This window comes from Vulpes lagopus, chromosome 24, assembly GCF_018345385.1.
Source record: "Vulpes lagopus strain Blue_001 chromosome 24, ASM1834538v1, whole genome shotgun sequence".
NCBI classification, from domain to species: domain Eukaryota; kingdom Metazoa; phylum Chordata; class Mammalia; order Carnivora; family Canidae; genus Vulpes; species Vulpes lagopus.
Genome location: NC_054847.1, coordinates 44,121,174 through 44,132,750, shown reverse-complemented (window position 1 = coordinate 44,132,750; position 11,577 = coordinate 44,121,174). Strand labels below are relative to the sequence as shown.

The following is an 11,577-nucleotide window of genomic DNA, read 5'->3' as shown; positions in this document are numbered from 1 at the left end:
GCCTAGCTGGTGTCACAGAGCATTGTCTGTTGTGGGGGAAAAAAACCCACACCTTTGGTGACCAGAAGTGTCATGAGCCCGAGATCACGACCCAAGCTGAAACCAAGAGTCTGACGCTTAAATGACTGAGCCACCCAGGTGCCCCAAGATCATCACATTCTTTTGTGGAAGTGTCATCCCTAATAGAAGGGCTGTTCCTGGTATTATGGGGTCATCTTTATCTCAGAGCCTCCCAGGTTCTCAGAGGTCTAAGGGCCCAGGCCAATAAAACATTTGTTGGGTGCCTGTGCTCGATGCTGTGGGTACAAAGATGAGAACTCACCCCTGTCTGCATTTAAACAGCTTTGCTTCAACCTCAGGTGAATGTTTCTGGTCTGATTGACCTTGCGACCCAGTCCTAGTATCTCAACCTTTGCCCGTGGGAAGTACAGACCTACTCTTGTGCCCTGTCAGATAAGGGCAAGTCTTTCCCCATTTAGGGCCTGCCTCGCTCCCTCACTTCCTACAGCACGCTCCTGAAGGGGCACCTCCTCACCGGGGGCCCTCCCTGCCCACCCAACTGAAATTTTAGCCTCCCTCCCACTCAGAGACTTCATCACCCTCCTTCCTGCTTGCTTTGCTCCCCTTTCCCTTTTCACCCCCCCCCCCATCACACAGTTTATTTTACTTATATTCCTTCTGTTGTATGGTCTCTGCTTTCTCTTTATTTTTTTTTTTAAGATTTTATTTATTTATTCATGAGAGACACAGAGAGAGAGAGAGAGGCAGAGACACAGGCAGAGGGAGAAGCAGGCTCCCTGCAGGGAGCCCGATGCGGGACTCGATCCCAGGACCCTGGGATGACAACCTGAGCCAAAGGCAGATGCTCAACCGCTGAGCCACCCAGGTGCCCCTCTGCTTTCTCTTCTAGAATGTGTGTTCTGTGAGGGAAGGACCTTGGGTCTGTTTTCTTCTCTGTTCTGATCCTGGGGCCAAGTTCCTGGTACACAGTCCATACTCCAGGAATAATGTGTTGAATGAATTCATGAATACTGATCTTTATCTTGCTCTCCAGTGCCGGAGCCCATCCCAATCACCCTAGTTCTTCAAGACCTGGGACGCTGCCTCGGCCCCATCTCACTCCCACTTGGTGTGAGTGGGAGGCCAGGAGCTCTGGCCATGCTGCCTGCCGGCCTGCAGCTCGGATCACTGCCCGGCTGCAGCTGCCCTGCTCCCGGGACTGCCTCCCCGAAGAATCTGTCCAGACATGTCATTGCCTGTTTCTCCCCTGACTTAATCGGTTGTTGCCTGCCCCCAACTAGTCTCAGAACTGGCCTATCCCAGTCTGCCCCAGTTAATTAACCTTCTCTACGTGAAGGCTTTACAAGACTGGACGGAAGGCAGAGAACACCCATGATGTTGTGTGAATCAAAATACCAGCCAGCGGGACTGACTGAGTAAGGATGGAAGTTACCCCACACCAGGCTGAATGCTTGAATCCTCCCAGAGGATTGTTTTGAAAACAGCTGAGAAAAAAGAGAGTTTAAATATTTTGGAATAATTACTGGTCCCTGAAATTAGCTTCTTAAAAGTAGTCTTTAGAGTCACTCTTGTATCATCATAATATTTACAGGCTAAACTGTCCTAGTGAAATTTCAGGGTGTGATAACTCACCATCCTATTCCAAGCTCCTGGTCAACATCAGAGTTTTCAATACTCTCATTAGCTTCTCATTAAAAAAAAGAAAAAAAAAAAAGCCCTAAATTGGAGGCCAAAAATAAAGACTTCTACGGTCTTCTGCTTCAAGTATACCTGAGGCTTCTCAGACACGCAGCTAGCTTTCACTCCTGCCAGGTGCACAGTGAGGATATGACTTCAGAGGACAAAAGGACACAGGTTGGCCAAGTGAACACTTTCATTTGGAGCTTAAGAGAGGACTGACACCCATCAAGCTATAAAGCTATAAAGCTGTCTCTTGGTGACCGATTTCTGTAGGTGCTTGGTGACAACACATTTGGAAACACTGTTAACAGGTTTTACTTGTGGAACGAGACAAGGATGGCCAGTTGAGTACATTTTGAGTTTTACTAGGTCATCAGAGCCCCCCGAGGGTTGGCGGGGTTTCCTTTTCATTTTCTTGGCAGAAGCACTTCAGTGAGCTGCTGGGAAAGGTCAGGACGGGAGCTCGCTCTTTGTGGACGAGACAGCAGAACGTGCAGCCAGCTCCGTTCCAGCCGCCAGGGAAAAGGCTGCGAGCTCTGTTGTTGGACTCAGGGCCACTCGGTTAACCGGGCTGCTGGAGGTCCAGGCACACTGGTAGGCTTAGCTTTACCGGACTCACAGAAGAGAGTTCTGGATCTTCATTCTGCAAGGAAATCCTCTAACAAGGCACCAAGGAGCATGGGTACCACCCTCTGCCAGCGACCCCGTCTTCCATTCTTCAATTTTGCAGTCAACCCAAGAGGCAAGGGACCCACGTCTTTACATTTTCTAGGAGGAACTAGTCATTCTAAGCATGTTCCCTGGGCAGGATTGGGTTTCAGGGTGGAGAAGGAGGGGGGCCCCGGGGGTCGCACCCGCCGCAGAACCTCAGGGCGCGCCTCTCCCCGCCCCGGGGGCCAGGCGGCCCGGGGGCCAGGCGGCGGGCGTCCATTCGGTCTTCCCCTTCGCAAAAGCAGGACCGCTCCCTGCTCGGCTGATGCGAACTTGTAGGGGCAGCCAAAAAGTATCGCGGCGCCGCGGATGCCAGGGCAGGTTCTGGAACCGCAACGCGCGGACCCCGGGCCGGGTTCCGGGGCCTCCGGTCCCCGCCCCCGGCCGCCCGCGGCCTCCTCCCGCACCTGCTCGCCGCTCAGGTCCCCGCGCGCGGGGGAGGCCCCGTCCAGGTGCGAGGGCGCACGTGGGCACGCGGTGGGCGGCCCCTCCGTCGGGGGTGGGGTGCGGTGGGGGTGCGGTGCGGCCGCGGGCGGACCGACGACGGCCAGGGCCCGCCGCAGGGGGGTGGCGGGGGCGGAGCCGCCGGGAGGGGCGGTGCCGCGGGGCGCGGAGCCCGGCCTCCCGCCCCACCGCCCTCGGTGCCGGGGCCTGGGCGGCGACGCTAAACGCTCCGGTCGCAGCCGAGCGCCTGGCGGCGGGGTCCGGCCGGGAGCGCCGAGGGCGGCGGGCAGGTGGGCGCCTCCCGCGCGGGGCCGGGCGCGCCGGGTGCACCGCGATGCTGCCGCCGCCGCCGCCGCCGCCTCTGTGGGGAGCGCCCGAGCCCGCTGCGGAGAGAGGTCGGTGACTTTCGGTTCGCTCTCGGCTCTGCACCCCCACCCCCACCCCCACCCCCACCCCCACCCGGCCGGGGCGGCGAGAGGGGCGCGCGGGGAGGGATGCCTGCGCCCCCACGGCGGCCGCGCCGGGGCCGGGGCCGGGGCCCGCGGGTGTGTGGGGCTCCCCCGGGGCAGGGCCTGGGGGGCGGGCCGCGGGGGGCCCGGGGAGGCGCTGCGGGGCCCGGCGGGGCGGGGGTCCCCGGAGTTGCGGTCCTCGCGAGCGCCGGCGGAGTTGGGCTGGCGGCCGGGCGGGGGAGCGGCGCTGCCGGCGGCTCGGCCGAGTCCTCGGGTGCCCCCTGGAGCTCCAGCCCCGCGAGCGCGCCCCGGAGGGTGCACGTGCGCGCGCCCCGGCCGCCCCCCACCCGCACGCGCCCCCCCGGCCGCCCCCACCCGCACGCGCCCCCGCCCGCCCCCCACCCGCACGCGCCCCGGCCGCCCCCACCCGCACGCGCCCCCTCCCGCCCCCCACCCGCACGCGCCCCCTCCCGCCCCCCCACCCGCACGCGCCCCGGCCGCCCCCACCCGCACGCGCCCCCACCCGCACGCGCCCCCTCCCGCACGCGCCCCGGCCGCCCCCCTCCCGCACGCGCCCCGGCCGCCCCCACCCGCACGCGCCCCCACCCGGCCGCGCCCCCCGCCGGCCCCCGGCAAGCAGGTCCCCACGCCCCAGAAGTTGCCCTCGCGCGCCGCTCGGCGCCCCGGGAAGCCCTGTGGGGGGCGGGCAGGGGGGCGGCAGCCGTGGCGGAGGCGGTGGCGGCGGCGGCGGCGGGCCGGAGGTCGGGGGTCCTTTGTGCGCCCCACGTGCCCGGCGCCTGCTCCCGGAGGGCAGCGGCAGGACAAAGCGGGAGGCGTGGGGCGCCGCGGGGGCGGGGGCGGGGGCGGGGGCGGGGGCGGGGGCGCCGCGCGGTGCGGGGCGAGCGGCGCGGCCGGCGGGGACGCGACCCGGGGCGGCGGGCAGGTGCGCGGTGCGGCGCGGGCGCGTGTGTCGGGGCGGGGAGCCGGCGCCCCGCGTGCCCGTAGCCCCGTGCGCCAGCACATCTCGCTCGTGCGTCTTTGCCCCGAGATGCTCTTCTTCGCCGGCTCGTGCGGCTCTCTCCTGGCGGGGCTGCACTTGCCGGTGGAGGCTCTGCCGCGGGAGGAGAACTTGGGGGCGGGGGAGACTGCAGCGGAGGGGCAGGAGGGGGTATTTATCCCTCCCCGGGAGGCAGTTGGCGGCGTTACGCCCCCTCCGCGCCGGCGGGCCCCGCACCCCCCCCCCCCCCCCCGCGGGCCGGGGACGCTGCCTGGATGCCTCTCCCGGCTGCGCGAGCCTGACCCTTCCTGCGCGGGTTTCACTGCAGGCTGAACAAAGCTCGAGCTCAGTTGTGCTTCCTGCTTGTCAGCCTCTTGCCTCCCAAACGCGTTACCATTTCCACTTGATGTCATCACGCAGGAGGGGGTGAAAGGGCCTCGGTGACAGCTTCAGGTAACCCCCAGCAGCCTGGGTAGCCGCCGGGGTGTCTCGGGGTCATTCGGGCCAGCGGCGTCTGCACGGGGCCGCTCGGTTGCTTTCTGCACCACCCCGTCGCCTTCCTGCCCGTGTGGACGGTGGGGGGCCGCCGCTGACTCCCGGTTCTGAGGAGGAGATTGCAAATGCCTCGAAACCTTGCTTTGGGAGAAGTCGTTGAGGGCAGGGGTGCCTTTGGGCTCGAATCCGTTCCACCCGGTTTGCACTGCTGGGAATTTGGATGCATGGAGTACGGAGGCAATTGTATCCGAGCTTGGGGTTTGGATAGATGCCTGCTTTCTTATCGGTAGTGATATGTTTTGGCTTCGGTCTGTTCGCGGCTATCGCTTGTCGAAAAGGTATCATCGTCAGGCCGATTATAAATTGGACCAGCGCTCAATTAGGGCATTGGTCAGATGTAGTAACCTTCTTATGAAATAATGCCTGTCCTGCAAGCCTTCATTGTAATAGTGTTTGCAATCTCGGGAGGGACGTGCCAGCAGCAAGTTACTGGGAGGTGGAACCGAGGGCGGCGGGGAGAGCAGAAAGCCACCAGAAGCAGAGCTTTAGTTAAGTTTCCATTTACATAGCCATGAACCATTAGGCTCTCAGTCTGCATTTTATCTTTAGGTTGTTGGTTCTTGTCCAAAAACTCTGGCCTGCTCCTTTCTTTCCAAGGATAGTTCTGTTTCCATGTCAGCCTAACTCAATCTGGGGTTATCTTGATGGAGCACAATGAAAACGTCACCTTCAGACGTGTCGGATCACCTTGGCATTGGCATTGTCTCCTAGAGGGCAGAGTCCTGGCACCCCGCACCCCGAGCCGGGAAGGAGGATGCTTATGGAGGTGGACTCAAGGTTTATCTTGTAGGAAGAAGGGATCGCTGAGGGCCCAAGGCTCCTGGTGCTCTCTCTGGCACTGCAGCAACAGCAGCGCTTGTGTCTGTGGCAGGCTGTCCCCTCGCCATCCGCCCCCCCCCCAACACCCCTGCACCCCCACCCCAAGCCCTTGAAAAATAAAATTAAAAAACTTGAAGGGTTTGTCATTCACCTCTAGGGGAGTCCTGAAAGGTGACTTTACAAAAGCCCAAGTGCCACTGGCATGTGTCCTTCTACTCCGAGCATCCAGGAATCACTAGGAGAAGTAAAGGAGTTAGCTGGTCCCAGCTGAGACAAAGACCGCCGCTTTGGGAAGAGCAGATTTGCAGTGGTGCTCGGATAGAGGTATTTTGACAAGTAATTTTTTTTGTCAGCAGTAATGCAGGGTGTGTGCTGTGTTCCTGCGAGAGGAAAAGCCACGTGATGGGATAATAAGGAGTGTAATAATGCAATAGAAACAAAGGGTGTGGTTTTTTTTTTAATAGAAAAAATAAATACCTCACACACAAAATTCCACATGGGAAAACAGCTGCCCGCACATGTAAATGCACGTCCAAGAACAAAGATAACCATACAGCAGCGTTAGGTTTCACTGTGGCTGTAGACTGCGTGCAGTAATAAATCATAATAAAGTGTTGTATTGATGCTTATTTTGTTTTTTTTTTAGGTGGAGGCTCCCCACCCCCAGACGTCTGCCGTAGTGTGTTTAGCTGTGGGTTGGGGGAGCCCAAAGGGTTATTAGACCAACCTTTGCCTCCAGTGCCTGAGTCCTTTCTCCACTATTTGTTTAATTCATTCAGCAGATGTTTATCAAGCACCTGATAAATAATAGGCTCTGTGAGAGATGCCCAGGGGTGGGGTGCGGGGTGGTGCTGTCTGGAGACATAAATATGAACCACCTTCAGGGAGCTTATTGAAGACTTGATTCTAATTAAGTTCCATGGAAGCTGGGGAGAGAGGAACAAAGGGTGGTATTGGACTTCCGAGGGAGGGGCATATGATTGTTGAATGCCTCTTTCATCGGGGAGATCACTACTTCCTAAGAGACTGGACCTGTTGTCAGAAGGTGACCTTTTCTTCATGGTCTTTAAACTCTTCAGCTGAATTCCACAGGAATGTTTAGATTTCGCCATTGTTGAAAGGTCATTCTGTTTCGTTCCTTATTCCCTCAGAGTTGCTTGAACCCGTCTGTCCTGTCTGAACCCTCTGCATTTCAAAGAATTACTCGAATTTTGAAACAAACTCTGCTTTTTTTTTTTTTTTCTATTATCAGATTGAGAAAACAGCTGGGGGAGAGGCACTTTTTGCAGGCTTCTCCCTTTTTCTCCACAGTGATGTTATTGGCAGTTTAGGTTCAGTTATGCTGCAGTAGGAAATCACCTCCAGATCTCAGTGGCTAAATACAATTTCTTTCTTTCCCCTGCTGTGTGTCCAGCGTGGTCAGCAGGTAGGCCCTGCTCATCGTAGTCACTCGAAGACCCAAATCGATGGAGGTATGATCTTGAGTGTGCAGTGTGGGAACGGAAACTGTGGAGGATCTTGCTGTGTGAGTGACATGATCGGATCCAGAAGTGACTTGCATTGCTTTGGCCAGAGCTAGTCCTGTGACCCCATTTCAATCACAGTTCAGTTTCTCTTGTCCTGAAAAAGGGGGCACTGGATATAGGTGAGCATCACTAATGACTGCTACAGGTCACGCGGCCCAGATGAGGTTATAGAGTGTGTTCCCGTGGGGCTAGCTCATGCTTTGTAGACACTGGATATTACGTGAGTATCAAGTGAAAGAATGAATGATAAATATCTTCAAGGCTCTGGTCCTACCCCAACGTGGTATTTACTGATATGTTGGTATTATATTTACTAGTATGATTGTACACTGATCATCAAATAAAAAAAAATTAACAGTGTTCTCTCTTGTTGCGTGTTTTAGTTGTTGTTTATTCTGAAGTGCTAGGGCAGGAGATCGTTCTAGGGTTAGTTCTAGGAGGTTCTGTGCTTAGCATTATGTAATAGAGAGCTGGTACTTACAGACCTTCTTTCCCTCACCATCTGCCTCTCGTCTAAGACTTCCTGAGTTCGTTTGGAACAGCCTGGGGTAGAAAAGGAGTGGCAGTGGGCCTAGTGTCACACGGGGGGGTGGCCTCCCATAGCAAAGATCACAGGGCCACAGAGGAGACTTCACGAGGGGACAGGAACGTGTGTAGGGTGGCCTTGGGTCTCCCCCTTGTTACTCCGATGTTTAGAAAAAAAGCATTTTGGACAAGGGGCATTTTCTGGTCACAGGCTCAGCAGAACATCCAGAGTTCTGGGACATTCGTGCTTCCATCAGCAAATCCTGTTGACAACCAGGGTGATAAGTTTTCAAGCCTTCCGTGTTGCCTTGTCCCTAAAAATACTTGGATGCTGAAGAATAGGTGTTGTGAGGGTCGGTGGATTAAGTAGTTGGTGGCTCGTGGAGAGATTTTGCTGTAGGAGGGGCTGGTTACTCAAACAGCTCTGTTCATGTTGTGATAAATGCAGGCATGGATTGGAATTTTTAGGATTAGAGAAGTACCTTCAGCCGAAGTGTGGAATTTATTTTTTTAAAAGATTTTATTTATTTATTCATGAGAGACACACAGAGAGAGAGGCAGAGACACAGGCAGAGGGAGAAGCAGCTCCATGCAGGGAGCCCGACGTGGGGCTCTCCCGGGTCTCCAGGATCATGCCCTGGGCCAAAGGCGGCGCTAAACCACTAGGCCACCTGGGCTGCCCCCCGAAGCATGGAATTTAACCGAATAGTATGGCTCTGGCTCAGGGATCACCTTGCTGAAGCCACTTTTATAAAGCAGCTCTCCCTAGCCAGGTGGTAGGGTGGGATGACAGCGGGCCTGAGTCACAGTGACTAGGGGACATCGAGTCACAATGACTCGGGGACATCGGCCTTTGCCTAAGAATGTGGAGGCTGCCCTCTGCTCCCCTTGAGTGACAAAACATTGCACCCCAAGGGAGGGAAAGCTGGAAGCGAACGGCTGAGAAGCCAGCCAGGAGCACCACCGGGAGCACCACCGGGAGCACCACGTAGAGCCCATTGGAGATCCCGAGCCACCCGGGGGGCGGTTCAGTGGCATGAGGTTGGGCTGAGGGCATTAAGTCCAGAGGAACTAACTAGTCTTGAAATCTATTTGGGAAGCTCCAGAAGACACTTCTGTATTATGTTTGGCCTCCGAGTGCTCAGCCCTTGAACTTCATAACGAACTTGGCCTACCAGGTGGGGGACACTTGCAAGGTGAATGAGGTGCCCGGCCTTGGGCCGAGGTAACCTCCAGAAGCCCGGAGGGAGGCGGGTGGGGGCCTTCCTGCTCCTCTCCTGGCTTCGTGAGCTACCTGTGTCCCGGCGCCCGCCTTAGGGATGGAAATCACCATTTGGATGAAAAGAATACTCCTTTTAGGTTTAAGGATTTTTATTTTTTATTATAGTTTATTTTTTTAAAGATTTTATTTATTTGTTCATGAGAGACACACAGAGAGAGTCAGAGACATGGGCAGAGGGAGAAGCAGGCTCCCTGCAGGGAGCCCAATGCAGGACTCGATCCCAGGACCCCGGGATCAGGACCTGAGCCAAAGGCAGATGCTCAACCGCTGAGCCCCACCGGGTGCCCCATGTTTAAGATTTTTAGATAATTTCTGGTTGACTTGCTGTCATGGGGAGACTGAAGGCCAGCAGCCTTGCAAGGCCAAGCAACTTGCAGACAAGGTGACTTGTTTCTCCTTTGGGTGGTGTTTGGAGCCTGTGGTTTTCCGGCTTAGAGCCTATGTGGCTGCGGAGGCCTGGAGTCCATTTGTTTGGTAGAAATTTTTTGGGGGGGCTCCCATGATCTGCTGGGAGCGGAGGCCCTGAGTAGGGCAAGACGCCTTCTTTCCCACTGGATCCACTTCTTCGTGCACACAGGAGAGTCCCTGCGAGCATCCTGCGTGATAAAAGCTATTCTGACGTCACACAGGCTGCTGGGCTGCCAGACTTCACCAGAGAAGGTACTGACCCAACGCAGGGGGGCCACCGGGAGGGGCAAAGATGTGGGGCCATGGTCTGTGCTGGGATTTTTCTTTCTAGTCTCTCTTTCCTACCTTCCAAGGAAATGTAACTTCCCAGCCTCGCTTTCTGTTTATAAGCCCGGATCAGCACGCTTAAGACACTCCTCACTGGGGTTCTACAGGCATTGAGGAGATTTTGGCAAAAGCACTGATAGATACCATGGAAATAGGGAGCATTCTATTTTATTTCATTATTTTTTTATTTTATTTATTCATGAGACACACAGAGAAAGAGGCAGAGACACAAGCAGAGGGAGAAGGAGGCTCCATGCAGGGAGCCTGATGTGGGACTCTATCCCAGGTCCCCAGGATCAGGCCCTGGGCCAAAGGTGATGCCAAATCGCTGAGCCACCCGGGCTGCCCCATTTTTAAATTTTTATTTAAAAGATTTTATTTATTTATTCCTGAGAGACACACACGGGGTGGGCAGAGACACAGGCAGAGGGAGAAGTAGGCTCCATGCAGGGAGCCTACGTGGGACTTGATCCCGGGTCCCCAGCATCACGTCCTGGGCCGAAGTTGGCGCTAAACCGCTGAGCCACCCAGGCTGCCCAGGAGCATTCTTAATAATACTGGAATTGTGCTGATGAACGGGTGAACTGTCCCTCTCTAGTGACAGTTCCTTTGTCTCCCTCCATTTCCGTTCCCTCCTGCCACATCCCAGCTGAGGACTTTATTTCTCTCTGGACCATGAGTGGGTACGTTTACCTCCTGGCTTTCCCTCCACGGTCCCTGTTACGACGCTGATACCCTGAGGACAGTAGGCCATTTTAGTTGTTCATTCTCTGCCTCGATACTTCTCAGTGGCTTCTGTCTTTTGGGGATGCAGTTCGTATTTTGTAGTCTTCCCTTGAAAGCTTTCCCCACCTGGACCCAGGCTTCCTGTCCATTGCTGGCTTCGGCTCTGCCCGACTTTAAAATGCCACATTCGCTGGGCTGGTTAACCCACTCTTTCCCAGAAATGCTTTGCATGGCTTGTTTTAAAATTCTGGAATATTCTGTGGCCTACAACATCCTCTCCCTATACTCTGCTTTATTAAGGGTGTGATTTGGGTCTTAAGTCTTCTAAAAAAATGTTAATTCTGTAGCTTTAGCCCATAGCAATCCTTCGCTCCTCCAAAGTTCTCTGACAGAATTGCCTTCATCTCTCATTTTGTTCAAGAAAGTCATTCATTCTACAAAGGGCACTTATCATACATAGATGGCCTTGTATTATCACCTAAGATTGAGGGGCCCCCTTCCTTCCTTCCTTCCTTCCTTCCTTCCTTCCTTCCTTCCTTCCTTCCTTCCTTCCTTCCTAGATTTGATCTATTTATTTGAGAGAGAGAGAGCAAGAGAGAGAGAGAGCTTGAGCAGAGGGGAGGGGCAGAGGGAGAAGCAGACTCCCCACTGAGCATGGAGCCCAACATGGGATTGGATCCCAAGACCCCGTGATCATGACCTGAGCCGGATGCAGATGCCTAACCGACTGAGCCACCCAGGCGCCCCAATCTTTTTCTTTCTGTTTACCTGCAAAGAACAGAAACCCACTCAAGCTAGTTCACAAAAGGATGCGAATGGAACTTTTCTAGCCACTGCTCAGCTGGAGGAAAGGGTGAGGGATCCAGTTTCCTCCAAGGGGGCCTTGGAGCTGGAGGATGTAGGGACTGAAACCAGCAAGATCTCATTTCTCTTGCTCCTTGGAGATGAATACTGGATGAGGTTTGAACCTATTTTATATTCCCCACCATGTGTGTACAGCATAAGGGCTCAATAAATACTCAATCATTGATGAATCTTTGACAGCACAGAAATGATTTTGACCTACAGTGATAAAGGAATTATAGATGCTTTTGGCCGTAGACTTAA

The 11,577-nt window shown here is 55.5% G+C and overlaps 1 protein-coding gene across 2 annotated transcripts in view; it reads left to right on the top strand.

Annotated features, from left to right (window-relative positions):
- Window positions 1-3,119: 3,119 nt before the first annotated feature.
- RNF152 (ring finger protein 152) overlaps window positions 3,120-11,577 on the top strand; it is a 79,582-nt gene continuing 71,124 nt past the window's right edge. The window contains exon 1 of one of the 2 annotated variants that reach the window (XM_041739387.1): window positions 3,120-3,251. The gene's annotated coding sequence lies outside the window, so the exon portion shown is untranslated. Of the gene's footprint in view, window positions 3,252-4,637; window positions 4,756-11,577 lie in introns of those variants that run through there. The other variant, XM_041739388.1, reaches the window with a different exon arrangement.